Below are 26,204 nucleotides of genomic sequence, written 5' to 3'. Positions count from 1 at the left end.
TAATTTCCGAGTATTTAGAGCTGCTTTTATACACACAGTTTTCTGCTAGATTACTGCTTCACATTTGGCTTTTACAATTTTAGTCATTTAGTGTAAATCATTTCAATACCGAATATTTAATCTTTTCTGGAGGATATCTAAGCTTTTATTTATGAAATATTTTGTGGAGAATGTCTTCGGTAAAAGAAAAAGAAAATCATAAAAAAAATCATAGAGCTTATATGTATCCTGCGAAAACATACCTGATAGGTTTAATCAATATTCACATTATCACTCTCTCACACGCTCTGTCAGACATTCTTCTATCTGACTGAATAAGTACAGCATAGCTGTCTACTTTGAAGATGCTATTGAAAATATCTATTATGTGCAACTTGACGCTCATCACCGATAGTCTATAACTTTACACTCAACTCACAACGTAAATTTAGACATGTCTTCAGCATCTGTGGTAGCTCTTCTGTATGATACATCAACATAAATAGCATCCAGCATAACTTCACAGATAATAGTTACACATGAAATTACATATTCATAATATACAGAGCATATTCATGCCGTAGTCCCTGCAGAAAACATCTACATAATAAATATATTAAAAAGCTATCCATGAAATTAAGAATTATGTGATTTTTGACAGCTAACATGGAAGCTGTCAAAATTTTGCAGGGTAAAACAGATGAGAAATCAGAGGACATCCACAGTATTATATGTATATATGTTTTGACGATCAGTAAAGGAGGAAAAATACGCGTTATGTTGGCAGTATTTGATAACAAATTGTATTGGCTTAAAATGGAAAAACTACAGGCTTTTAAAATTTGCAAAATATATTTTTTTAAGTAACTAAAAGTGTCCAGTTTGCGTCTTCAAATATATCATCAAGTCTATAACATTAAAAATTCATCTTAAAAAGATACACACACACGCACATACACACAGATAGACACACTCACATACATATGCCTGCACATATAGATATCAAACAAAAATATCTTCGTCCATATGTGTATATAATGCACGGAAATTTTGTATGAAACTTAATCTGGTAAATTTCAATGAATAAGACGAAAACGCAAATAAAAATTTATTCAACATTCTAGTTACCTCTCTTTTCTCAACACACACACATACATAACTCGGGTTAGGTGCCTGCGAAACATGAAGTCGCACGAAACGGAATCAGACTTTTTAAAAATAATACATGTACCTCTTACTAAATGTGTTGAGAGTGCCCTTTTCTTTCGATTGTCCATCCGTATATACATACGTTCATAGAAGTGTGAAGCAGAAATAACTTATCTACTTTGATTCGGCAAGTATGATACTTTACAAGATAGAATCACTTATTCTTGATTTATCGACATATTGAAACTCTATCAGTCCTGAGTAATTACCTGCCAAAGCCGTGTCTCTTCATTCCAAGGTGCATTTTTTTATCCCCCAAATCAAATTGTTAATGAACATTGTAATTATACGAGGATAGATGCCACACAACACACAGGTACTGATTCTTCAATTTCAATTTTTGTAAAGATATAATTTATGTTCACTATAAGATGTGTTTAGATCAAAGTTCATCAGTTGTATTATGACGATGGGATAAAAATGTTACTCTTGTACCATTCTTTGGAAGAACTAGTTATAGTATTATATACTCTTCAATGATTTAGCTGTCAGACTGGTCTTTAAAACACATTCAGTAAGTTCTCGACTGTTATACGACGCAACTATTTATGTATTAGTGATCTAAATCATACATTTTAATGTTTCTTTTATTAATCTGATTAATCTTCATTTGTTCTAGATCCAAAATTATCATCCTTAGTAAAATTTTGTAGAGTTACTGTCTCTGCCGTTGCTACAGTTGAATGCTTTATGAGATTATTTATACGTTTAGAAGAATTTGTTGATCAAAATCACTGAACAAGAAATATTTTGAACGAGGCGACAATATAGCAGCGTTCTCAATTGAGGTTAGTTACGTATACAAAAGAGCAATTTATAACAGCATCATCGAGGTTCAAATACACTATTATGTGCTGCTTTCTATACCACAAAAATTGGAGAAAACCTAATACTGATGCCATGATTTGGCACAAAGCCAGCGGTTTCGTGGGAGGTAATAAGTCGATTAGATCAACTCCAGTGTTCAGCTGGTGCTTATTTCATCGTCTCCTAAAGTATAAAAGGCAAAGTCGACCTCAAAGTAATTGGAACTCAGAGCGTGAAGGCAGAGGGAAATGCCGCTAATCATTTTGCCATTATCAGGAGTAACCGAAACTAGTACGTTTTTGTCAGAAGTAGGGGTATACAATTCCGATCTCTTTCAGAAAAGGGCCTTTCTAATGTCATTTACAAGAGAGTGGTTAACGCTATTATCAGAAGACAATTTCACTTGAGACACTAGAAAGAATGTATCAAAATGAGGTATTGTCGATATCATTGATATGCATTAAATTGCACTTAAAACTGTATAAATATAGTCTACTAGGCAAGATTGATTATGCATTCAAACGAGGTGGGGTAAAAAATGAAGAAGTTTTACATGCAAGAATTTGTTTTCCACGGTACCGAAGAATATGAAATTGCACCGAATTGAAACTTCCCGATCTTTTAACATTTTCTCCCGTTTTTCACTTTGGATTGCTATTTCTTTCATGAGGATCGAAAGGGTGAAACATTAAGGTAACTTTGGCGAAATTTGAATATAGAGGGCAGTAAAGTTCATTAATAACCATGAAAAAAAATATCCAAAGTCCTAATAACTCTACAGAATACAATAATAAATAGAAAATCAGTGAGACAGAGAGAGAGAGAGAGAGAGAGAGAGATAGAGAGTCACTCACAAACGCACACACACACACACGCACACACACTCACACGAACAAACACACACAAACATATGTACATATTTTTTTGCGTGAGAGTGCGTGAGTGTGTAAATGGCTTTGTCTTGCGTGTATATGTATATGTACTCTATATATATAACTTACGATGGAACCACAGAGATTATCCAATCCTACCAGGTGCATACCATTTCAAGTACCTGATTCTATCTCAGTCCTCATCTTTCCATGCATACTTACATACATACATATTTTATATATATATATATATACATATATATATATATATATATATATATATATATATATATATATATATATATGCGTGTCTGTATATATATATATATATATATATATATATATATATATATATATATATATATATATATATATGTATACATATACGTATGTATGTATGTAAAATGAACACTGAGATCCAATCACGTACTTGAAATGGTATGTACCAGGTAGGGTCTGGTAATCTCTGTGGTTCCTGGCTATGTCATGTATTCATACATACATGCATACATACATATATATATATGTATGTGTGTGTGTGTGTGCATTGAGTACAGACGTGATGAGTGTACTATGCGGTTTTCCTTTTGAGTCAAGATGACCGAGCGCATTGAGCAAAGATACTGTATCAAAAAGTCTGCCCGAAACTTCGAGATACGCAAGGCCGGACTATCGAAAATTTGCAGAAGGCTTTCGAGATGATCCTATGGGAAAACTCAAATAAAGGAGTGGTATAACCGGTTTAAAGATTGCCGCATCTCAGTGGACAATGATCTACGTCGTGGCCGACCATCGACTAGCAGAAACGAGGAAATGATTGCAAAGGTTCGAGGAATCGTCTATGAAGATCGCCGTGTGACTATTGCGGAGTTTGTTGCCGAAGTTGGAATCAGCCATGGGGCAGTTCAGTTCAGTCAGTTTAATCTGCCCAGGTCGTCCAAGCATTTCTCGTCAAGCAAAATGTCATGCTTCCTACTCACCAAACTTGGCTCCGTGTGACATTTGGCTTTTCCCAAAGCTCAAAAAAAAAAGCACTCAAAGGGAGAAAATGTGAGTCAAGAGTGAACATTAAACAAAATTCGACAGCACAGCTCTACAACATCCTGGTATAAGTGTGTAGACTCCCACAGCGAATATTTTGAAGGAGACTAAATCAAAATGATTTTTTTAATATTACTTACTTTTTGGTCAAAGGTCGGATACTTTTTAACTATGCCTTGTACATGTGTATGTAACTTTGCTCAGTATATTTCCAAAGATTTTCTTGTAAGTTTGATTGCTCGTACATGTCAACGAATACTATCTGTAAGTATCAATTAAAATTGCTCATCTACTCCATGGAGATACGTTGATGAACATATAATCATTAAAAAAACGCCTATAATCTCCGCTGTAAAGGCCATCAAATAACGTGGAAAAATTGAAATTGTGTCGTGGAACTGCATACTAAAAGCATCTCTTATTTTTGCCTCTGGAATATTTCGAAAAATGAGTCGTAGAGAGGAAATGGTGGTTATTCAAATATATTTAATCTGTAGTTCTGTGTGCGAATATAGGGGAATTTAGGAATTTCATGAATATCTTTTAATGATAGCATGGTGTGAGTGATAATTGATAATTGGTTCCATTGATATTCATTTCATTATTCCACGCTAGTAAAACTAAGTGCAGGCCATGCAAATGAATGGATTAGAAGTTTTAATGTAAAGATTGATATGACATAGAGAATCAATTAATGATATTGACAGAATTTAGCAAATGTAATGAAGGCGGAATTTAGGGTTGAGATTGGAAGGGAATGAAAGATGGATGTGAATAACATTAAATAACAAAATATAAACAACACAAAATATATACATAGATACAAATATATATATATACCAACATACATAGAAACATATTATATATTTTTGTATGTATATATATATATATATATATATATATATATATATATATATATAAATTCATTATAAATATACAGGGATTAGCAATTGAGTTGCTTCTCCAACATACTGAAAATTTAGAAATAGCAGAATTTTCAGTATGTTGGAGAAGCAACTCAATTGCTAATCCCTGTATATTTATAATGATAAATAGTCTTACCGATAAAGGTTTTTTTCATACTGAACTACTTGGCAGAATTGTTAATTATTAATTCTATTATTAATTGACGATTCTCTGCCCTTATTCTTGTATATATATATATATATATATTCTGTATATAATAACGATGTTAATAATAATAATAATAATAATAATAATAATAATAATAATAATAATAATAATAATAATAATAATAATAATAATAATAATAATAAAATTCAGTGATGACATCAGGATGCAATTTGGCCTTGATAAATGTGCAAAAGCTATCTTTATCAAAGGAAAAATGACAAATACATCTAATGTGAACCTTGACCAGCAAAATGTCATAAAAGAGTTAGAACCAGCGGAGAGCTACAAATACCTAGGGGTAATTGAAGGGGACAATATCAAGCACTCAGTGATGAGGGAAAGGATCAGAAGAGAATGTTATCGCAGGGTGAGAGCAATACTGAAGACAGAGCTGAACGCGAGAAACAGGATCGAAGCGATCAATGCTCTAGCCATACCAGTCGTGACTTACAGTTTCAACATCGTTAACTGGTCAATTACTGAAATATGTAATGTTGACAGAAAAATACGAAAACTGTTGACAATGCATAGAATGCACCACCCTAAGGCAGATATAGAACGTCTTTATCTGCCAAGAAAAGAGGGAGGTCGAGGACTACTACAGCTGGCATTATCAATGAAGGTAGCCACAATTGGCCTAGACACCTATATGAAAAACTCTGAGGACTGGATGCTAAAACTTGTCTTAAAATATGAAAGCAAGAAAGCATCTTACTCAGTAACAAAACAGGCAAAGGAATATCTAAGTGAATTCCAATTGCAACAAATTCAAGAATTAGACGAACTAGAAACACCTACAGAAAAAGCTAAGCGCTTGAAAACCCGTGCTAAAATTGCTGCCTTAGCTATTATGACTGAAAAATGGCATGGAAAACCTCTCAATGGCAAATACCCAAAGAGAGCGAATAATGCAGATATTGACAAAGCCCTTACCCACCAATGGTTAATGGCCTCTGGATTGAAATCAGAAACAGAGGGGTTTATCATAGCAGCCCAAGATCAATGCCTACCTACAAAGAACTACCAGGCCAACATATTAAAGAACGGCAGCTCCCCATTATGTCGTATATGCCAACAACAAAATGAGACCATCGATCATGTTGTCTCCATGTGCAGTCTGCTTGCGCCTACAGAGTATCTCAACAGGCATGATAGAGCTGCACAATATATTCACTGGGTAATATGCAAAAACCTGGACTTGCCCCATGATAAAAACTGGTGGGAACACAAACCACCCCCAGTACTTGAAAATGATCACATTGCACTCCTCTGGAACTTCACCATTCAAACTGACAGAAAGATAGACGCAAATAGGCCAGACATCATACTGAAAGACTTCAGACAAAAATCATGCCTCCTCATTGATATGACTGTCCCAATTGATATAAACGTATCTGTCAAGACCTACCAAAAACTGAGCAAATATAAAGATCTTGAAATAGAAATTAGCAAAATGTGGAATCTGAAGACGAAAACAATACCTATTGTCATAGGTGCCCTGGGAATGACAGCGAAACGGGCTGATTACTACCTAGCTCAGATACCAGGAAACTCCAAAATGGCTGAAGTCCAAAAGATAGTGCTCATGGGAACTGCCCATATCCTACGTAAAATACTGTCTATGTGATCTCAAATTTTAAAGCAAACATAATTTTCTTATGGTTTCTTAAACATTCACTTGAACAAAACTGTACAAATCCAAATATATGGTACCCTAGGCATAACACCTACATGAACTTCTAACTTGTTGTCTCTTGAGGTCTCTGGGTGAGACTTGGATCCAACTTGTACAAATGCAAAACAAAAGTCAAACATAAAATAATAATAATAATAATAATAATAATGTTAAAGCATATAAGCGATGACTGTGATTGGCTAAAGGAAATTGACTAATAGCGGGTCATATAAGCCTTTGATAGAAACAAGTTGGTGTTAGTACCCTTGAGAAAAGGTATGTGAATATTCACTTATCGCGAATATAAGAAACGTGGGATCGTTTCTCACGTTATTGAACCGAGGGTTTATATGCTCTAATATTAAACAATTTCCTTTGCACATTAAACCGTGGTCACTTATATGCTATAGGCTTATGATTATTATCATTATGTGAAAGCGAGTGGCTTAGTGGTTAGAGAATTCGGCTCACAATCGTACGGTCGTGAGTTCAATTCCCGGTAATGCGGTGTGTCCTTGAGCAAGGCACTTTATTTCATGTTGATCCAGTCCACTTAGCTGGCAAAAATGAGAGGTACGTGTATTTCAAAGAGCCAGCCTTGTCACATTCTGTGTTGTGCTGTATCTCCTTGGAAACTATATATCTGTGTGTGTGTCTATATATATATATATATATATATATATATATATATATATATTTATATATATAGATATATATATAATCATTCTAATATACATGTATATATATATATATAATCATTCTAACATATACGTAAATAAATTAATTAAAAAGTCGCTATATGATCTGATATAAACGAAATTGTTACAAACACACATATGGACGCAAATACTTACATATAAGCACGAACACATAAGTGCGTGCACACATATGAGCGTGCACACATACGAGCTTGCACACACTCACATGCTCATACCAAACAGTTTCGAAACAACGCCAAAACAACGCCAAAACAACGCCAGATCATATATTCAAAATAAATGGAAGTGGAGAGACAAGTTACTGAAGAGATTGCAAGAGTGCAATGAAATAATTTAACAAAAAACTATATAAATTAATAAAGGACTAAAGGACTGAACCAGTGCGTGTGTTTATTACCGGCATAATGCCTCTCCCAAGGTTTAATTATATATATATATATATATATATATATATATATATATATATATATATATATATGCATGTATATTAGAATGATTACTATGAAGCATGATGTAGAATATATTGTATAATGGATCCTGGATAACGCCAGAACAATGCGAAGTAAATGCAAAGCAAATCCCAAGGTGACAAAGATATGAATTAATGAATTAATATAGACTTACTTTGCATTGAATATTTCGGGGTTATGATTCCATTTTCAAGAAATTAACGAATGTCATAAATCTGTAATATTGAATGCAAGGTAAGTCTACATTAATTAATATCTTTGTCTTGTGATTTGCCTTGCATTTATTTCGCATTATTCTAGCTTACCCACGATACGTTATATATATATATATATATATATATATATATATATATATATATATATATATATATATATACATATATATATATATATATATATATATATATATATAGACAGATAGATAGATAGATAGATATATAGATAAATAGATAGCTACATAAATATATATTCATATATATACACATACACACACATATGTTTACATATTTACACATCCTGGTGTCAAATTACTTAGAAATGTGATAAAATCCATATAATATAAATATCGTATGCGAAACAAATAATCTTTTACACTTCGACGTTTCTTTCGTAGTTCAGTATATATATATACTATAATATTTCCGCCTATTTAACTCTCCCAAATCGTCTTTGATGATGCCATATTTTTACATCCCCGAAACAGCTGTAAGACCTCTTTATAAAATGCTCTAGTTTTTGGTATGCTGCTATATTTCATGTTGAGAGCTTTTTAGGTCTTAATAGACACAAAATGTGATCTATTTCTAGCGCATTAATTGTCCACGTAAGTGGTCGACGTTATTTTTAAACTGTACCTTAATCCCCTGAGATTGCAGATAATATTTCTGAATCTCTTTGATTCTTTAAATGTGCTGGCCCCCTGATAATTAATCGATATTAATTAATATATTAATATACCAGATCTTATAATTATAATTATATATATATATGTATGCATGCATGTATGTATGCATATATATATATATATATATATATATATATATATATATATATATATAACTGAAAGATATGTTATTAAAATTTGAAATTTTGAGCCTGAGGTCAATAATCAATATCTATAAATTTATTAACAAGTTCTATATTCTCTTATGTTCCGTTTGTATTATATATTTCTTGTGTCATATACCTTGTGTTATAATATTGATAATAGTAATATAAAAATATACGTAATTGATATTTTTGATATTCAAGTACTTAAAACATACCATTTTGATTTAATCTCTGAATCAAACTTGCCTTTTGCTAAGATGTTTACTCATTAAAAAAGTAAAAGCGCGTTTACACCCGAAAACGATTTTCAGAAACTAACATAACATACTGAACAAAGACTATGTCACTTCCAATGGATATTGCGGAAGGTACCTTTAATATATATGAATTAATACATTTTGTTTCGCTGACATTCATTAAACATTTATAAATATTTATTAACAGAATGAAACGCGAAATGATTAATTATGATATAGTTGGTGAGGTCAGGTGTTTAAGCAGGTGCTAATAAATTTTTAAATATAGCTTTTGCATTAAGGTTTAGCGGTATTTCGTCTGTCTTTACATCTGAGTTCAAATTCCACCGAGGTCGACTTTGCCTTTCATCCTTTCGGGGTCGGTAAATTAAGTACCGTTTACGCACTGGAGTGGATGTAATCGACTTAATCCCTTTGTCTGTCATTGTTTGTCCCTCTATGTTTAGTCCCCCACGTCTTGTGGGCAATAAATAAATGATAAACGGTAGCACGCAGAGCGAAATGCTTAGCGTTATTTCACCTGTTTTTACGTTCTTTGTTCAATTTCCGCCGAGGTCGATTTTGCTTTTCATACTATCGGGGTCGATAAATCAAGTACCAGTTACGTACTGGAGTCAATCTAATCGACTGCCCCCACCTCTCCGAAAATTTCGGGCCTTGTGCCTAAAGTACAAAAATCGTTAGCACACTGGTCCAAGATGCTTTGCGTTATTTATGCCGTCTTGGAGTTCTGGGTTCAAATACCGTCGAGGTCAACTTTCCATTTCATCTTTTCCGAGCCGATAAAATAAGTACCATTTAAGCGCCGAAGTGCATGCAGTCGATTTAACACCTTCCCCGAAATTGCTAGCTTTGTGCCACATTTCAAACCATTATTATTTTAATAAAATTCAAAGAAGCCCATCGTATATATGTATATATATATATGTATGTGTGTGTATTTGTTTGTGTGTCTGTGTTTCTCTCCCAACATCGCTTGACAACCGATTGTGGTGTGTTTATGTCCCCATAACTTAGCGGTTCGGCAAAAGAAAACGATAGAATAAGTAGTACTAGGCTTACAATGAATAAGTCCTGGGGTCGATCTGCTCGACTGAAGGTGGTGCTCCAGCATGGCCGCAGTCAAATGACTGAAACAAGTAAAAGAGTAAAAGAGTATATATATATATATATATATATATATATATATATATATATATATATATATATATATATATATATATATATGCATATATATATATCTGTGAGTTTCTGTGTGTTTGTGCGCGTGTGTATCTGTTAGTGCACGTTTGTGCAGAAATATTCACTTTGTTGTGTTAATATAGAGATAGGTATGTTTATGCATTCATATTTATGTAAGAACTATTGAATATTCGAATATTGCAGGTGTTTCAAGGATACAAACTCTGTTTACTGCCGGCGGTAAATATATTCTTTGGAATGTTAACAACTCAATGGCTATATTACTATGTTACTACTACTACTACTACTACTACTACTGCTGCTGCTGCTGCTGCTGTTACTGCTGCTGCTGCTGCTGCTGCTATCTCGTTGAAGTATGCAACCCTGTGTCGCAATTGAATCTATATCATTGTATGTGCACATATATAATGCGTATATATAGATATACATACATACCACACTACACATTTATATATATATATATATATATATATATATATATATATATATATACACGCACAGTCAAATATATATGCATAAATATATATTCGGTCATCCCATAAATAATGCGGTTTTTCAATTGCATGAACTAAAAGTCGGAGGGGGGGGGGCAGGATAAACTACCTGCATCGACTTGCTATAAAAGCAGGTTATAATTTTACCTTCTTATACTTAGTGCAAGTTTTGAAGTGTGCAGTTCGATTTTAACAGTTATTTTTTCAGAGCTATAATAGAATTGATAAAGGGGAATATTCGGTATATTTTGCTTTATGTGTTCAATAAAGGCAACAATGCAACGGAAAGGGCGATGAATATTAAAGCAGTATGTGGGGATCGGACAATAAGCGCACGTAAATATCAACAGTGGTTCCAGAAATTCCGAGCCGGGACCTACAACTTAAAAGACGAGCCTTGCTCTGGAAGACCTCTATAGCTCGACGAGTGCGTCCTGAAAACCCTAATGGGACAAAATCCTATCAGAATAGTTGAGGAACTATCAGAGAAGCTTGAATTTGGTCATTCAACCATTCAACGGAAAAGTCATCAAATTACATCAATATGCTCCTCAAAAATCTTTTTAGTTTAATCGCGTGTAGGGAGCGAATGTTTGCTCTTCTTTGCTGTTAAGTCTCACGAATGAACCTTTTTTTTGGACCGAATAGTGACTGGTGCCGAGAAATGGGTTCTCTATAAAAATGTCAAGCGCCGTAGACTGTGGATAGGGAAAGGAGAAATACAGGCACTCAAGGCTAAACAAAAGCCTTCGCCGACGTAAGGTGCTGTTATGTGTTTGGTGGGATATGAAATGTTTAATGCTCAGCCGCATGCAACGAGGATGGTATTCCAAAGACTGGAACAGTTTCAATAGGAAACAATGCCCTACCTACCACAATCGCCGGACATTGGCCCATCTGATTATCATTTATTCCGCAGTCTTCGCAATCATTTGAACGGAAATATATGAATTCTGTAGACGAAGTCAGAACAGTACTGGAGGAGAATTTTTCGTCACGGACAAGTGAATTTTTGAAGGGGGGGGGGCCTTCTTAATCCAAGTGTTTACCTTAGACCAACTATGATAAAATGAGATTCCTTTCCGTATGGGTGCACTTTTTGAAATTTTAAGAATTAAGTGAAAATGTTCATACCGATAAAGTTTTGCTTACAGATGCCAATATATACATACATTTTCGCGTAGACATTACATCTAATCTCTCGTCTCGACGATGCAGTTAATATCAGAAATCATACGGGGTAAGTATAGTACCGCAGCATAATATAATGACTAGAGGACTCAAAAATCATTTATACTTATACATTGAGGATATAATCTTCAAAATGATTATATCAGTGGCTACCGTATATAAAATGACCATATCACTAAAATTAATTTTTTTCAGTATAAAATTATAAACATATAATTAGAAGGAAAAACCTCCTAGTCGAAACAAAACTCTAGAAGAAAAACAAAACTTTCAGATAGGGACAGTCAGACTTTTACGTCAATTGTTAGAAACGATCACAAAAGTACAGTTCCCACAATGACTGCAGAGCTTAATGACCACCTCGAGAACCCAGTTTCCACAAAAACTGTTCGCCAGGAGCTGCACAGAGCTGGATGTCGTGCGAGGGCTTTCGTTCTCCATTATTTATTTCGTTATAAAATCTCTTCTGCTCTGTCTCAAATAATATATTCTGTTGATACTGATTAATTCTTGTCTAATATCTGGTGAGTTTTTCCGCTACTGCTATGGTATGCTGTTTCAACTCTTCTATTATTGTCCCAAATCCATTCACTTTGACTAAGTATCTTTCCTCGAGACACAATTTGTATCTTCTGTTTCCTAATTTGTTTGTTTTCCAGACTTCTATTCAAAACAGATCTTATCTTAAAGTCTTCATTTCATTTGTAGTCTCCTTTTTCACGTTTTTTTTCTTTTTAAATCTTTCCCTGTGAGATATCTAATCTTCTATGACGACTACCCCTCCTGCACAAATCAATAAGTTAGTGTCTTCTGTTTTTTTAGTATCTATCCTAATGATAACAGAACATACTTTCCTAGTAACTTCTGCTAGTTCCCTCCTGGTGGTACCTTATACTGGCAATCTTATTCTGACTGCTTTACTCATTACTTACTTCATCTAAACTCTTCTTATCTTCCTACCTTAAATCACTTACGTCGTCGTTGCCAATTGTCCCTTCCTTATTGATAACGCTATCATTATTTTCTTTCTAGGTTCTTCTGTGGTTTGAGCTGTATCTCTTATGTTGCTGTTTATCTTTCCTACTGCTTGGTCTGTCTTTTCCAGTTCTCCTGAGATATCTTCTACCTCCAATTCTGTCATCCACTCTCTTCTAATAGCATTAGCTTGATCAACTATTCTTTGCTGAGTCACTTTAAACATTCAGTTCTCTACCCAATGTGCTAACACCCGTTTTCTATAGCTCTTTCCTTTAGGTTCGCTCTCTAAGTAGCACTGCATCAACATCCTGTTTTCTTTGCTGACGAACTTCCTCTTCCTTCCTCCATTATACGCTGATGCTGAATTAGGATGCCAGCTGTGGTCGGTCTGCTTCTTTACTGTTCCACTGTCGAGCTAGAACCCTTCCCTTAAACGTCCAGCTTCATTTTTGCTGTTACAATCAGAGTTTCTTCGGAAGCTCTTGTCTCATATAAACCGAAGCAAGGTTAAGTTCGTCAGCATCGACATCACCACTATTATTTTTTGACATCTGAAAGTTTCAAGCAACTTTTTATTGCATTATTTGTTGCACCTTTCTGCTGATGGGGTGGTGTGTGCTGCATTTCGGGGTGATTGGACTGGTGGTGGGGATATTTTATTGTATCAGTACGTTTTGTTATGGGATTTTCTTCGGGTCTTCTGCTGTATTAATTTTTATATTGTGTTGTTTGTGTAGCGCAGGTTGTGTTCTTCTGCCGGGTATCGGCCTTGTATGGCACATGATGTGGCTGTTTTCACTTTGTTAAGTATTTACAGCATGGGATTATTCTTGTAATATTTTTGGAGAGGTGTAGCATAGTAGTGTGTGTAAGTCTGTGTGTATATGTAACTTCGAAATGAACTATTTTATTGAATTTGTGATTATTCGTTCGCCGTTCTTTTGCTTGAAGTGCATTATCTTTGTAATCATCCATCCTACACAAGCATGACCTTCTTACTTCCAATAATAGTGGTTCTGTGGCATCATTATCATTATTATTATTATTATTGTTATTGTTATTGTTATAATGTGTAGTAATGGAATACTGTAAGCTACTGAGCTACTTAGTGCCTTGTGATAATATTTCAGCCAATATGGATTTCAGTAGTAATGAAATACGTATCCGTTAGCTAGATACCCTTTTAACCACCACCATTTGTGAATAAAATAGAATTATGGTCTTAAAGCTAAACAAATGCAAGCTGAAAACGACAATTATTTAATAAGAGAGGTATGTCATATTTTGACCAGTTAAATACGCTGCTAAACTATATCTGAAATAGACGTGAAATAAATTTTTACATCGCGTAACTATGAACGAGAACTACTTGAAGATTAATTCTTCAGTATTTATATTTATGATAGATTGGATTTGGTTCTTTGTTGAAACGAGAGAAACGGAATTATGTCGGTGCTTTGACAACTTGAATATTTGTGATTCTGATATCTAAAGGTTAATAGAGTTGATGATTTTTAAAACCATATTTCAACAGTCGATTTTATCACCTTCTTTCCAATATTCATAAAATGGCATCAAAACGACGTTATGAATGGATTTGTTGAAATATTTTCAAACTTTTCATGTCAAAAGAATTACTCTACACTACAGTAATTTCAAGTTTCAAACCAAGGCTAGCAAGTTCGAAAGAAGGAACTGAGTTGATTACATCAACCCATCTGCTCCACTATAACTTATTTTATTGGGACAAAAGAAATAAGATCAATATCAGCCATAGTGGATTTTGAGCTCAGAGCAAAAAGGCGGGCGAAGTTCCGTCAGTATTTTTTTATCTTTTTTTTTTGCACGCCGTTCTAACGATTCTGTTAGCTCGCGTCATTGTTTATTGCATAAAATGATCATGGATTAATGTTGATGAAACCGAAATATATATATATATATATATATTGATTTCTCAATTCCGCTATATTTACTAATTTAGGCTTTATTTATCCAGTGGGACCGATAAAATATATAACTGCAAGATTGTCAAGACTATCAAAACGTTCCTCACGCTGGTTGATGGTACACTGATATTTGGAGATTTAGAAGAAAAATATTTTTTAAATTCTCATATTCTTTATAAAGCATACATTAATACCATCATTTCATCATCATCATCATCATCATAATCATGTACACTGAGGTCAATATTTGTAGTAAGCATCTGAAATTACTATCATAAAGAAACTCGAAATTTTGTTCATTTCATATCGTATTTCCTTATGAATTTTAGAAAACCAGCGCTATTCACTCAAGTTTTTCTTGTAAATGATATTTTGAAAACTGAAACTTTAGATAAATATTGAGTCATCATATAATAATCTTAAATATATAAACATGTCGATGAAACTTTGATTTTCTAATCTATGAGAAATAATATCGCCACACTTTCGATATTACCTTCAAGCTTTCCTGTTTGGGCTTTGTTATTCACTATTTTGCTGCCTTACTGGGTGGTATGTTCTCCTTATAATCGTTATCATAATGAGGGAGGTTAAGGTCTTGTCTGTATTTATATGTCTGCTTTGAAAGTGAATGCATTTGCTTTTAGTTTTTAATCTGTTTGTGTCGCCTTAACAGCTGTATCATCCAGACGGTATTACTTTGGATGTACACATGCAGTTCTATTGTTGTCGTTTTATAGGACGTTTCAAGTTGGATTAGGTCTCTACCGACGTCCTTTCGTGGAAGATAGAGGCTGTGGACATCTGATTTTGGGTGGTGCATCGTGTTTAATTTCAGCAGTTTCCTGGTCTGTTTGTCCATACGCTGAAGTTCACTCAGACATCATTTGATGGTGTTAGGGCTATAATGGTCAACTGGCACCCCCAGGGAGTTTATAAATGCAATTCTATTCTGGGAGTTCAACTCAGTGTTCGGAACCATCCTGACTCGTCTATAATACTCTTTCTTGATCTTCTCTCCCATTGATCTTGATATAGTGCTAGGGTCTCCTTTTTCAGAGAGCATCACCAAATGTCTCTATTTCCAAATCTGCTGTCGATTTTTCCATTACTCATTCAACCCAGAAAATATCGACACAGACGATGATGTTGCTTTAATAAAAGGAACACAACCGACTGTGTTTGACACAACAACCTTCTAGCTAAATCATCTGTAATCTTAAAATCTTGTAATGGCGGGTTCTTCTTGATAGCTTTGTTGTATATTGAATATCCAACTCCTGTTTATCTCACACTCTGATGTAAGCCAAGCACTTAAGTCTAACATGTATACATTAATCTAACATGTATACATTAATTACCTCTTCTCTGCTGTTTCTTAAAACTCACACATGTGCAATTAGCCTTAATTGTTATTAAGGTTGAAGCTGCTGAATGCATTGGCATATCTATTAGTTAGCAACTGACATGCATAAGCCCACATGTTGATTCGTCCGGTTCCTTTCGTGAACTGTAACGTGCAAAAGCTGTTCCCTTATTTTACAGGACGACTTCAGGTTCTTGTTTTGATTTTAATAGTAAGTTGTACACCTTTACAACTACCTCTTAAACGCATGGCTCTCTATCTTATCAGCCATTGTCTTCTTTCAGACCACATATACGGAACTAAACCTTTTGAAATATCCTTCTCTCAACAGCTTCATATTTATCTAATTAGTTCCCTCCCTGTATACAGACATGTGTCTACATAATTTCATGCATGCTCAACATTAATAGTATATATATATATATATATATATATATATATATATATATATATATATATATATATATATATATATATATATATATAGGTAAATGATAGGATTGCTTCAATATTTCATGTGTAGTCTGAAGTATCCAAGCAACCAGGAGATATTTAAATCCGGAGGCACTCCTGGAAATTACTTGTGTGGGTACCGTCTTCGGTAGAGGGTATCCAGAGGCAGGTAATTTATTGTTTAAACCACAGTTTATAATTATAGTTATGTGGAGAATGGAGAAACAAACACAAGAAGAAGCAAGTCAAGTGGGCTAGTTAGCCATTGATTTAATTATGTGGAGATTATATAATGAGTCAGTATATAATCTCCACATAATTAAATCAATGGCTAACTAGCCCAGTTGACTTGCTTCTTCTTGTGCTTGTTTCTCCATTATCCACATAACTATATATATATTCCATTTTCGGCGGATGGGATGGTAGTTGTGGTCGATAAATAAGAAACCTACTCCACTACTTCCACAAAATTAATTTACCGAAAATATATATCTAATATGCTAATTGAGATTCTTTATGAAAGAGAGATTTACACTAGGTTATAGTCTATTACATTGCTTTTCTTTTCTACTCATTAGTAAATGACTGTAAGCTAAGTAGGATTTGATCAGAGGAGTGTCTGTGTAACCATAGCACTGTAGAGCAGCGTAATGCAAAAAGCAAATACCATATAATAACAACAACAACAAAAACAATGCATAATAAGACTACAAGTTTTTCGACCATAGGTTGGTATCTATGGGTGAGTGACACGCTGCCTTTCAGGTAGGTGGTCTTTATAGAACCAATAATTTTGAGAAGATAGTTGAACAGAGTAAAATAAGTAAAATTACATCCTTATTACTACGTTATGGTCAAAACAAGTGAAATATCAGCAAGACTTTCCATTTCATGGAATATGTTGCGAGTTTATGGAGATTCTGTTATTAGAAGAACGTTGTTGGGTTTTCATTATACTGACACGCCATAGGTACATTCTGCGATCAACGTGGTGTATGTATCTGTACAATACTTGCAAATGATATCTTTACCTATTTTATTGGTATCTAACCATCTTATTCGTATAGTTTTTGTTTTTGTTTCTTGTTTTATCTCGAACAGGAAGTCATTATTTCGCTGTTAGTATATTATCATATATCTGCATAATGCCCTGGGATTTATATATCGATTACATGTCATTATATTGCAGTTATATCTATAATAATTATTTTAAAGTTGTAACATTAATTCTTTTCATCAATCAGTAAATCTCTATTCCCAAATGCTAAAGTTAGAGCATTATCATATTTCAATTTTTTTTGTCAACCTATTTGCGCTTGTCACTCGCCGATACCTCACTATGATTTCATCCGCCTTGAATGGCTCGCTGGAGTATATTACATAAACAAATATCAATTCATACTCAGATCAGCGAATTAAAAGGAATATATTTTTTTTGTTATTGACCAAAGATCAACAGAGTCTAGCTATATGAATCAAATAAACTTTTCACAGAACTGTGTTCATATTGCAACGAAAACAACATTAAGCAATGATACTTTATAACATATATAAAAATCGATTTTAAACTTTGAAACAATTTTACAACTTTAAACATTTATAGATGTATTGTAATGTCTTTTAAACTAAGTTTAATTTTCAAACATCTGATGACGTTTGGAAACTGACTTTAAATTTAGTAAAATCTCGTCGTACATTGTCACAAATTTAATGGCGTTTTAGGTGGCAAAACCGCTGTAAATCGTAGCCTTAGGGGTTCGCTCTTGTTGAAAAACGGTTCTGAAGTTGGATATTCCGTTGACACATTACTATGTTCATGAGGTTTAACAAACAGCTATAATTACTGACGACATAGCTATTTTAGTAAGCATTGTATTTCGGGAAATTTAAGTATATAGTCTGTAGAAACTCCAAATAAGTATTTTTTTGTAATGTAATGAGATATTGCAAGAAAGGCTATTTATGGGTGTAATTTTACGATAATGATCCCTAATGACCTGAACGTAAAGTACACGTAGTACAAAGGTGGGTGCATATTTTTTTAAAATTCTGATTTTACATTATTGTAATAACACATGGGTATACTGATAAAAAAAAGCAAAAGAGGGAGAAGCAACATTAAAAATATGATGTGATGGGATGTTAACTACTCCTGAAATATATGTAGTGGTAACAGGTAACCCAGTACAACCTGTTATATGGTCGGGTCGACGGGGACTAAACTAGCAACACCAGCAAGCTTACTTGGTGAGGTGGATGATAGTTGGACACCCTGGAGGACGAAAGATAAAACCTGTCATACAAAGCGAAGACACTCATATATATATATATATATATATATATATATATATATATATATATATATATATATATATATATATATACATACATATATATACATATATATACTCAAATCAAATCATCTCTGTGAATTTTATGACAACTTACATTTATACATCCAATACTGCACAGGTTCAACTTGCAAAAACAAAATGTTCTGTGGTGAGGGAGTAAAAGTGACAGGGACAGGTAAAGGATATTACTTGAAGTCTCTTATTGAATCTCTTACACAGTTGGCGACCATTGGGTGATGGCCGTTCCAGCAAAGAAGTTGTGAGGAACTGCGCTGTCTGTATTGTCCGCTGTGGTGACAAAGTAGATCTATTTAGACACAGCTCTGCTTTCCACAACAGTGTGAGAGGTGGAAAATGGAGCCCTAAACGTTGCTTACTCATCGTAAACCTATCAGCCTGCTGCAGCTGTCTGGTTATTCAGTAACGCAATCGGTACACGAACAAATCTAACAACTTTAACCTTGAAAATGTTAACCTCTTAGAATGTGCGCTTATATATATATATATATATATATATATATATATATATATATAAAAGGGAACAAGAACGCAAAACATCCAGACAGTGAGGTAATACAAAAAAGGGACAACACTCTCCAAGACAGTCACGCACACACACACGCACACACACACACACACACACACACACACACACACACACACACACACACACACACTCACTCACACACATATATATATATATATATTAAATTCAAATTATGATGAACGTAAACAAACAAACGAAGTTTGCTTTTAGAAGCATTGAGATGTCTTAGAAAGTTACAGAAGTGATTTTAAATTCTCAAACGCAATATATATATATATATATATATATATATATATATATATATATATATATATATATATATATATATATATATGTATGTATATATATATATATATGTGTATATATACATATATATATATATATATATGTATATATATGTATATATATACATATACATATGTATATAGATGTATATATGCATACATATGGGTATTTAGATGCATAAACAAACACGCACACAGACGGGCGTACACACACACACACAGACATAGAGAGAGAGAGAGAGAGAGAGAGAGAGAGAAAGAGAGAGAGAGAGAGAGAGAGAGAGAGAGAGAGAGAGATGCTCACAAGCACAGTCGATCGTAAATATTATTAATGATATTTATCTGAAAAACACTGCTGAGAAATTGTAAGAAGAATAGCCAAGATCATTGTGGATTACTATAATTTAATAATTCTGCAGTATACGTTAGCAAAAGTCAATTATAATTACCTTCAGGAGTATCCGCCATTAGATAATAACAATTTCCTCGAAATACTATAACATTCTCAAAAATGTGAACATCTGAAAATATAATGAAACAAAGAAAACGTAAAGACTAAATAGTTGGTAAAGTTTGAATAACAAAAAGTGAGTAAGACAGAACAACAGATGAGAGAAAATAAGCCTAAATATGAGGCGGTTGCTTTAAATTCAGACGTAGTAACTCATTGTTACTTTTATCAAAATTTCCGGTCTTATCATCAACAACATTACATATAAAGCTGACAACATAAATCGTATCTTCAGGGATGAAGCTGTCATCAATATTTGGATGAAAATCTTTCTTACGATATTTATTATCAGTTTTTCATAGAGCATCATTACCGAACTTGCCACAAATAATTGACATCTGCGCCATCTTCACCAGTGTACAACACCAGGGCCAAATTCAGAGAACAACACTCATGTCACTGAGGAAATGCCTATAAATATACCACAGAACATACACACACGTCTTAAAGTAATGTATATACGATTACAATATGAGAAATATATATATATATATATATATATATATATATATATATATATATGTATGTATGTTTGTATGTATGTATATATTTATATATATATATATATATATCCGAATATAATAGTATAGATATATAAATACGTACACACATATATATGTAGGTATATATGTGTGCGTGTGCGTGCGTTTGTGTTGTGTGCATGTGTGTGAGTGTACGCTAATATATTAGTTGGTGACTTATATTTTCATATGCTTTGATAAAATGAAAAGGAAGAAAAAAATCATTCCATACGAAATTATCGAATTTTGGAACGTTCACCTTTCTTGTCTATGCTTTTATCTTGTTTTCTGTACTGATTGCACAACTAATTACTGAATCTTACGTAGCATGCGCAATAAACGATTGACAACACCTTTTTTACAGAAAAATAGGCATCAATAAAAACCACTATAAAATGCACCGCGGGAAAGCTTCAATCGAATCGCATTCATTTGTTGAATGTTCCAATTTATATAAATCGTAAAACCACGGGAAGCTATTAATATTTATGTACTATATTTGAGACAGTATTTTCAAATAACATTCCTTATTGACTACTCTTATTTTCCTCACGCAACTACACACAAAATATATTTGGCACTTTCAGTAAACAAGTTTATTATTCTGGAAATAATGGATAGATCTAGACTGTTTGCTAAAACATCCCAACATCAGCTAGCGGTTATTGCATGCATCGATTCATAGAAAATAAATATGTTGTGAAGCGAACAAGGTAAAATTTATTTGCACGGTAACAAAAGGTAGGACAGGTCAACAATCAACAATTTCAGTTGGAGAATATTTAATTGGCCGCCATCTTGCTTCTGAACTATTTGCAAAGTCAAGTGAAGTAAATTTGAAAAAGTAGAAATCCTGTAAAAATTATATATTTTCTGATAAAACTAAAACCTTATATAAATCATATTATGACATGTACACGAAATTGCAGCCAAATTTCAACTAAAGATGATATAACGAAGTGAAAAACTGCTCAAATTTCTAGAGTGTTTAGTCAACCTTAAAGCACATCTAGCGATGACACATCACAGATTGTAATTTGATTCCAAGACAGATGTAGATTATTTCACCTAATCAGGAGTGATAAATTTGTGTCACACATATCAAACAATATTAATTTCATTAGCAACAGTGTCGTAATTACATACAAAATGTATTATAGCAACCCCGAGTCATCAGCTGCCGTACATTATGCAAAAACAGACATATTGTAATTAATTACTGCTGCAACTTTAGCAATAAAGGAAATCATTTTGTCGATAACTAATATTGGTAAATAAAATGAGAGTTAGGCAACAATCCCACAAATTTAATAGAGGAATATAACATTGAGAGAGCGGTGATAAACTCTAAATATAATTTGGTCACGTTATATCACATCAGAAAACTATAATCTAACTTTTATGATACAAGTTTTTTTACTCCAATTTTATTCAGCTACACACACACACACACACACACACACACGCGCGCGCGCGCGCGCCCGCCTCTGTGTGTGTACGTGCATAAGCAGTGTCTGCGTATCTTTCTATCTCTGTTTCTTCTTCCTCTCTGCTGTTTTCCTCGTGGGGTATCCAAGAATCTCTTCTAGAGTAAGACACCTATCTCTATCTCTTTTTTATACTTTCACCTCGAAGACCACCACTTCACGCGGTTCCACTTCCACCCCCAATTGTAATTCACTTGGTGACACCGCTGTTGTCTGTCCTACGTAAAAAGTACCAGGGTTATTGCCGTGTAAAAAAAGAAAACAGTACACTCTGTAAACTGTCTGAGTTAGGAAAGGTGTCCAGCTGTAGAAACCATGCCAAAACAGACAATGCAGGCTACGGCTTACCACCTGTAAAACCGTCCAAGCCATGGTAGCAGACATTAATTGTAGATGATGAATATAATGCTGATGATAAAGTGTGTGTGCATGTATATATGCATATATATATGCAAATATATATATATATATATATATATATATATATATATATATATATATATATATATATATACACATACATATATATATGCATGTAAGTATATTTATACACATATTATATATATATGTATATATATATATATATATATATATATATATATATATATATATATATCAAAACACATACAAGATGATACAAATGTAGTTGCAGGCGTGGCTGTAAGAAACTTGCATCCCAACCACACATTTCCGAGTTCAGTCCTCCCTGCGTGGTTCCTTAGGCGAATGTCTTCTGCTATTGATCTGGCAGACAGAAACTTAAAAAATCCCGTTGTATATGTGTTTTTCTCCACGTAATTTAGCGGCTCGGCAAAAGTATAAGTAACAGGCTTTCAAAATAAGTCCTGCCTGCGTTCAATTTGTTCGACTAAATCGCTTCAATGCAGTGGCCCAGCATGGCCGCTGTCAAATGACTGAAACAAGGAATAAAAATTAATTGCAAGTAATAATTAAGAGAACAGCAACGAGAGAGAATCCAGGTATTCTTCCTGTATGAGAACTGAAAACAAGCTGGTTTCTCCTACACTCGATACAGTAACCCAAGAAAATTTAAATGAACTAATACTACAATAATTTTCTGAACAAGTTAATTGTGGTGAAAATCACAAAAGAAGACTAAACCTAAATTCAATTAGATATAATTGATATATTCTAATTTAATTAATATGTAATGCAACTGGATGTGAGTTTCATATTTAACACTACACTGAGAATTGAATACAGATTTCGTTTCTCCAACCCTGAGTTTTAAGGAAGAATTAACCATCTAGAAAATAATCATTCACATCGATAATTGTGCCATTTTAATTAATTAGAATTTGTTTGCTTATGGCATTAATTCTGCTGACGGCCGATTTAATGCTCATTTTTGTGTAAAAGAATCACACAAGTTCACATTTTTGAATTTTATGTTATTTTTCCATACTATAATCTTCGTCAAATTTGCCTCAGTGTTTACCAATGATCATGGCGCTAGACACAAAAGTGACACAGAAATAATTATGCATAGAATAATATTTTCTCGATGAAAACAGAAACAGAGTCATAACACTGAAGAATTTGAGTAAATACAAAATCATTTGATAGCGCTGACATATACACAATAGAAGAGTTATATTAGACTACATTAATGATGATTTACAAAAAAATCTTATGATGTCGATTTGTAAAATTCCATGAATTATCTCACTTGTCACAAACTATTTTTTATCTTTCGGCAATTAGACTGTAGCCATTCTGGAGAAGCACCTTCAAGGATTTTTGGACGAATGAAAAGACCCCAGTGCTTAATTTTAAGCCCGATTCTTATTTTATCGGTCATCTCTGTCGAACCTCAATGTTACGTGGACGTAAGCACACCAATCCCGGTTGTCTTCCGGTGTTAGGGGACAAAGACACACGTGCAAAGACACAAAGACGCACACACACATACACGCGTGCACACACACAAACACACATACACACAAACGACGTCCTTTTCCCAGTTTCCGTTTACCAAATCCACTTACAGTGCATTAGTTGCCCCGAGGCTGAACTAGAAGACAATTTCCTAAGGTACCAAGCAGTGGAGCTGAATACGGACCCATATGTTTTAGAAGCAACTTTCTTACCACAGAGCCACGCCTGCTCTTATGACTAAAATATTTACATTCATCTCTTAAATTTGTAATTCAACGGTCAAGGTCTGCAGTCATTTCCACTTTGTTGGAAATATACGTTCTTAGTATTTTAACTGTAACAATTTATTTGACGATTGTGAGTTTCCAAACATTAAACAAACCGAATGTTAAGTTTAAGTAGATAAATAAACGAATAACGATCAGACATTAGCTCCAAAAATATAAATAATAAAACAAGACAGAAACAATATTACTGTATTTCTGGTCTTTCATCTGACAAAGAAATCGTCGATGGAACCGTTTCCAATCTTTAACGGAATCAAAGAATGCAATTAGTTTACGTCAACGACGCTAGAGTCAACAAATAAAGCAAGACGATGGAAGAACATGATTTAAGCCACCATACTTTCTATGTCTGAGAATGGATGTTGCAAAATAGCTGTTAAATATTCTTGCCTTGCAATTATAATTGAAATATAGATACCAGCATAGACAACTTATCATACGGAGGAGATTAGCTTTAACTATATATTCTTCATGAATGACTATCAATCTAATGTTTCTAAAACAGACAATAGATGATAAATTAGCAAAAGAAGGATATATCTTAAAATGAAATGCAGTAATCGACTCTGAAATAAACTTCCTAATAATTTTTCAATTCTTAAAAGTAGCGAGGTGAAACCATCGGCTCTTGTAGGAGTACTCTGCATTATTTAATCGACCTCGAGGGTAGAAAAGCCACATTTGATCTCAGCGTAATTTGACCCAGAACGATTTTTTGTTATCGTTTTTTGCAATGCAACTGGTTATGAGTTTATATATACATGTACATATATGCATGTATGTCATTATTCAGTTTATTTCAAGATTTCTTGCCAATAGAGAATGAACCGGTTTCTAATCCCTTCATTGGGATTTCAACACCAACAACAGGGTATTTTTATGTATGTATGTATATATATATATGTATGTATGTATGTATGTATATATGAATGCATGTGCAGAATTGCATGTTTTATGTGAGTATTCTCTTGCATGTAGTTGCATATCTGGACATGCTCATATATATTTAAATGATAAACTTCTGGAAAGTTTTACAGATTTTTACAGTTCCAGTGATACATTGGTTTCTGTAGTCTTCGAATCCTACATCCTTTGAGAATGTTGTAACAAGGTCAAGGCTGTTTTTCATCTCATGCATATTCTTTGCATAACGTTTTAAGTCATCCACAAAGAAACTGTGTGTAATTTTGGTATTTCTGTTTCCTTGTGAACCAGTGAGATATGTATGTATGTGCGTGCGTGCGTGTGTGTGTATGTATGTATGTATGTTTGTATGTATGTATGTTTGTTTGTTTGTTTGTTTGCGTGTGTGTGTGTATAAGTATATAAAACCGTATACACCAGGGGTCACTAAAGGAGGTCCGAGGAACCCCTAGGAATAAGTGAGGGATTACATGGGGGTCTATAATAGCCAAAGAGTCGAATGGGACTCGGCGTGCGAAAAACCAGCTTATGTAGATGAATTGCTTG

General features: G+C 33.7%; 1 protein-coding gene across 3 annotated transcripts in view; it reads right to left on the bottom strand.

Moving 5' to 3' along the window:
* The window catches only part of LOC106880835 (RYamide receptor), a 437,431-nt gene that overhangs the window by 70,541 nt on the left and 340,686 nt on the right, over window positions 1-26,204 (bottom strand). For all 3 annotated transcript variants that reach the window (XM_052973294.2, XM_052973297.2, XM_052973296.2), the window contains one exon: window positions 20,479-20,550. The gene's annotated coding sequence lies outside the window, so the exon portion shown is untranslated. The remainder of the gene's footprint in view (window positions 1-20,478; window positions 20,551-26,204) is intronic.

This window comes from Octopus bimaculoides, chromosome 15, assembly GCF_046866305.1.
Source record: "Octopus bimaculoides isolate indiv1 chromosome 15, ASM4686630v1, whole genome shotgun sequence".
Classification (NCBI taxonomy): domain Eukaryota; kingdom Metazoa; phylum Mollusca; class Cephalopoda; order Octopoda; family Octopodidae; genus Octopus; species Octopus bimaculoides.
Note: the sequence above shows the minus strand (reverse complement) of the source record. Positions and strands in the feature narration are given on the sequence as shown.